We start from the raw sequence: 6,000 nt of genomic DNA on the forward strand, positions 1-6,000 counted from the left end.
GCAGTTGTTGCGTTATCCTGTGGTTTCAGGTTATCTATATCCATAGTTTTGTTTGTCTTTTTCTCTGCTTGTCTGCTTTCAGGTGCTCCTGGTGGCGCGAAGGCTGGATTCCCCACAGAGGCAGTGGATTGTCTGGTTTTTCTTTCCATTTTTGTTCTGTTTCTTCTTCTTTGCTCTTCCTCTTTCCCTGTCCCCCGGTCCGGTTCGGCACTATTACATGTGAAATATTGTAACAAAAATAAATAAATAAGCAGTTGATGGGCATCAAGGGGAGCTTTACATTTATAAAGCTTCCCTTGGCAAAGCAAATCTGTTTGGCATAAAAGGTATTCAGATTACAATTCTGCTGCCATAATGCTGGACAGGACAGAATATACACGGTAAATACACATATATTCTAAGTTCTTATATATCCCTAAGTAAGGGATAATGATGGTGGAACGGGCCTGATAAATGATTTCTACATGAACACTGGAATTCACGTTCTGTATGAAACCAGAACAATGATCAAAATGATCTTCATACTTGGTTATACTCATTTTCTGCTCCTGGCAGAAATATTTTGACGACGTGCATACACACGTCATCTCAGACTGCCTGATTGTCGCTAAATTCTTTTGCGTTTCATCGATGAATTTTCTTGTTGCATTTTCTTCTGTTAAGTAAAAGAGCTTTTCCAGCAGCAGGTCTATGTTTAGCACAGATATATATCAGAAAAAAACGCTTTCCAGACAAAGACAGATGTATTTTGCTCATCAGAATGTTTCTCTGGAACACGTGGAATCAGTACAGAACCCTTTCTGACATACAGCCAATGACATTAGGTAATTACATCTTTAAACACAGCATTCAGAGCCAATATAGAAGGCTGAGTTCATTTTTATAACTGGGATGCACAGATGTATCAGCCTAACAGCAGATATTCAACTTGGTAACTGCAATTGGTCTATCAGCAAATAGGATAATGTCAACCGATGGCAGTGTCTAATATTAGTCTGCTAAGTGAAAAAAAAAGCAAATGTAGGTCTATCAAAGTACTGAAAAGAGTCATTCAGTTGGTAATGGCTTAACAGATAAAAAGTATTTTGAAAAGTTTCTTGGAAAAAAAAAGGATCACGAGTGATTGTCATTACTACTGAAATTAAACTGTATTTCTTTGCTCCTAAACACTGAAGGGAAAATAAATGACAAAACCCAGTCAGTCTCGGCTACACAAACACACACATCACTATATACAGTTTGCACACTGATGAGCATACATCAGGGGAAATGTGGGATTTGGTATTTTGCCGAAGGACACTTTTGGTCATGAAGGAGCTTGGGATTGAACAACCAAACTTCCGGTTGGAGGCAAATGTGGGTTTTTTTTCAAAGAAAAAAAAAGTACTTGGCTAAGCTAAGTCACCAAAGTGATATGCTTAAGTTTAGGCACCAAAACTAATTAGTTGAGTTTAGGGAACACAGCAACATGGTTTAGTTAGGGCAACAAAACAAAATGGTTAAGTTTAGGCAACAAAACTGATTAGTTTGATTTAGGGAACACAACTACATGGTTAAGTTAAGGCAATAAAACAAAATGGCTAAGTTTAGGCTAAGTTTGGATTTAGGGAATAAAGCAATCACCATCATGTAACTGTAAAAATTCAGAAAATAGACACAATTGTATGTCATGTAACTGGGTTGAAGCTGATTAACACTGAGAAAATACAGACACAATAAGGCCAAAAAAAACCTTTTAATGTTCATGCATAATACAGTTTCAGACATGATGCATGATCTATTAGATGGTAGATTCCAGTGTTAGTTATAATGCTTTTTGAAAAAAAAATATTAGACATTTTTACTGTAGAAAAGTGATACTGAGAAGCAGTTTGAGGGGGTAAAATGCAGCTGACCACTTGATTTGAGAAGTGAATCAATATCCCATAATCATGGGTCACTTTCGAGTCTTTATGTCAAAAATTATCGCAATCAGTTTACATGTGAAAATATTACAAATTCCAGTCTGAATTACATAGGTTCCTTTCCATGTTGAAAAGATAACACAAATAAAATAAAAGATACAATTGTCAGATGGATGCTTTTTCCATGAAATCAGGAGAGATAATTGTACCGAGAAAAATAATAAAAAGGTTTAACAGGAACAGTGACAGCTGCATTTTGGTCCCCACATGAAATAAGTGAATTAAAGAGGTAACTCATCACAGTTTTGAAATTAAGAAGCCCAGACAGTCGGACGTGATCCATTAATACCGATCTCACATGGTCACAAGGCTTTTTGTTTTCCACATAAACAGGAAAACAAATTATGGTAGGTCTTCCAAGTGGACATGGGTTCAAAGCACACATCCAAAGGAAAATATGTGGTTTTGACCCCTTGCTTGTTGGTTTGCAAGGGCAGATGTTAAAAAGGCTTCACAAACTGTCACTTACAGTTTTCATAGATAGACTTTCAAAGTTTAGGAGCCACAACATCAAAAGCACAATCTCCTCTTGCTCTGAGCCAAGATTAAGCAACGACTAACAAATGCTGGTCTGAGGACCTCGGAATCCTATGGTCGTAAATCAGCTTGACCACGTAAGGCTCTGACTATAGGAAGAAGAATTCTAAACTGGATTCTGAATTCTGCAGTAGCGAATGGAAATTTAATAATCCCATGGTTGTCATTTGCGGAGCTCTCAGTCTCTGCAGACAGACATATTTTCAAAGCAGACGAACAGACGTACAGTCCCCTAAAACCGTCCTCGAACCACACACAGGCACCAGAGCCTGTGATGGTGGTACACGTTGATCGAATACTGATTGGTTGAAAGGTAGCTCAAACCTGCTGGAACCAGCAGGGGCCAAACTACCGTGTTCAAAACAAACAGGACCTACAAAAAGAGCAACTTCTGAATATTGAAAAATTCTACGCATAAAATTGAGGAGGCCGAATAACATTCTGATTCGATGTTAAGGCTGCATTACCGCAAAAACAGCAAAAAGTATGGTATTTCTGTCGATTGTCCTGCCTGAAACTGTCCCTGAATACATTTTGCCTTGAGTTCTATTATCTTTGTGTTGATTCACCTTTGACAATATACATTTCCTGGCCTCTTACCTCAACCATTACCGAATGGCTAACCCTAATCATAAAGTTTTGACCCTCAAGAATCTCTTTCAACTTGTTGGATCCCACAAGTATTATGGGCTCCTAGTTTTTTGATTCCACAAGCATTGAAAAGCAAGAGCACACACACAGACACACACACACAGTATTGGAATAAAGCACAAGTGGCAAAATAAAATAAAACAAAATTAAAAACAATAATCATAATATAATCAGCTAAATCTATTAAGATATTGGACTTTTACATTGGGGCTTTTCACATCTGACCTCATATGACGACTCGGTTATGTCCCTGAAAAATTTGATAACGAGACTACGTAACATTGTTGAAGGAGCTAGCTAATTGCTGATAAAGCAGATAAGGTTTTATATTTTCCTGGTAGAAACTTCCTTCTGATGGCTCAGAGTCTGACACTGGAATGCTGAGCTGTTTGACGAGTAGAAAACAATCTGATTTGACATGATTTGAACTGGACTTTCATGCACCATTCACAGCTGGATCAGATGACCCAGTGTGTCTGGTTTAAGAACCATATGTTCTTCATTTCATCCTAATGTCACAACAGCATTTGTACGGTGACTTTGCTGTTTGTTTCCATGCAGCTTTCATTAGTCACTGAATTTCTCATGATCTCTTTGAATTGAGAGGCTCGTTGTTCCTATGAAATCATATGATGAATGTTAAATTGGGTTAAATAATAAATATAATGCTTTATTATGAGATAGTTTCTGCAAATAAAAGCCTGATGTGAATCTGCCTGGGAGAGAAGCTTCATTTCATTCTCTCCTGTTTCTTTGAATGGCGCTAAAGTCATACGTAAGTACTTAACAGCAACCACTCCTCTGCAAATAAAGATTTCACGTGTGCCTCTTCATCAAGGGTCAGCAAAGACACATGGAAACAGGAAATATCGGGGGGAAAGCGAATGCTTCTCGATTGTTCTTGATGGAATTCATTTTTTTCGTGTTACAACCGTCATTTGCGCAAAACCAGGCAACACAAAAGGTGACTTTCTGCACCTTTTAAAAAGCCTCTTATTGTTCCAACAGTTTATCAGCACACATTGTGTAAATGTAACAGTATAATCTAATTGCAGGACAGCAGAGCTGGATGAAGCATCATGTGCCTGCAAGATTTACTGAGTCAAAAGAATCAGCCTCAGGAACAAAAACGTAATTCTCTAAAGTGTTGAACAAGTATGCACAACATGTCCCTCTTTGGGAGAGCAGCTCATACTGTCACAGCTTTTGTTATTTAATCATAAGTGTCCTCAAGACAAAAATGTAAAAAAAACAAACAAAAAAACAGCTTCCCTTTGAGTTCCTGATTATTTGACTGATAAAACGACACCCACCATGAGTCCGATGGTGGCGAGATTATATCAAAACAATCAATGTCCAACTGTTCCTAAATTAATGGTCTGGGATTGGCTCGAAGTAGATAAAGATGTTATCAGGATTATATGATCAGATCTTTAAAACAAATGTCTAGGATTAGCCCAGATATGTTTGAAAGATGGCAGTTACATGGAAAGGGATTTCTGGACGACATTTTGAATTCATCCGTGAAATGTGCTAATTACAGAATAATTCACTTCAGGACTTCAGCTGAACTTAACGGAAACATTCCTTGACATTCAATCTGTGAATCCCAGAGCCATCGAAGAAACTTCACACAACATTTCCTGAAGTTTAATCATCGAACATGAAGGTAAGGTCAGGGAACCCTAAATGAGAAAACTGTACAGGATTTTTTTGGGGAATATTTCTCCAGGATTCTGTGATGGTTATTTTTTAAAAAAAGCAGGAATTATGATTTTATCAGGCTGTATTTCTCAAATGTTCCAAAAAATTGCTTCAAAAATATTTCTAAAAGATTTTGGGAAGTTTTTGAGAATAATACCAAATATTATTGTTTTTGAACTTCTTTAGAAATATTTGAAGGGAAATTTGTAAAACATTTTCAAGGCCTTCCAGGGAGAATTCGTAGAGGACTTCTCAAGAGCTCTTTAACGATTTCGAAAAGCAACCGTCATAAAACATAATCAGGAACGATCTCTTAGGGAACCAACACAAAGCCTTAAAGGTTATTTTACGAACTAAATCAGTACCAAATGAACACTAATACAAGGTACTCCTCCCAGGTTTCCAGTTTTCCAACAAACAGCAACAAATACACAAAAGAAATAAGCAAACAAATACTTGTGCGACACCGAAGTGCACTAAGACGCTGTGCCTGTGCTTTTGGTGTAACGGTAGTTGGGGTGATTCTGACTTCTGAAAATGCAAAATGCTTTTGCATTTAGGGAGAGGTTTAAAGGGTAGTGCAAGAACTGTATGGCTCCATCAACCTTTTTTTGAAAAAGAAAATACGTTGAATGTTTGCAAGAAATACCAAAGCAAAGGGAACATATTCCAACTGTATAATTTAGTTTAATTCAATGACCACAAAGAAGGAATGTAATTTAATTTGCTATAAGCCTGTCACATTTTTATTTATTTATCTTTTTTAAGTGGCTCATTACCGCCCTCTCGTGGTTATAATGAGCGAAACCACACGGCGATATAACTACTTTTTGGGGGGAGTTTATGCTTTTAACGCCACAAATGCTCTCACAAATGTTAAGTCTCATAAGAAATGTCCATTTTAATAATTTGTAATGCAGGAACTGTGATAAAAATAAAAACAAAAATCCATACTACGATGTTTAATGAAGGCATCAACCACAGAAACTTAAAATGTAGTTTCACATGGTTAATTTGACTACATTTAAGGCATGTTTTATTCATTTCAGCATTCGCTGTTCCAATCTATTGTATGTGTCTGTCTCTATCTTTAACTTCCAACAGGAAGTGCGAGCTTTTTCTTTTCTTTTTTTTTCGAAATAAT

Source organism: Leuresthes tenuis, unplaced genomic scaffold (genome assembly GCF_036924035.1).
Source record: "Leuresthes tenuis unplaced genomic scaffold, fLeuTen1.0.hap1 SCAF_1, whole genome shotgun sequence".
Taxonomy (NCBI): Eukaryota; Metazoa; Chordata; class Actinopteri; order Atheriniformes; family Atherinopsidae; genus Leuresthes; species Leuresthes tenuis.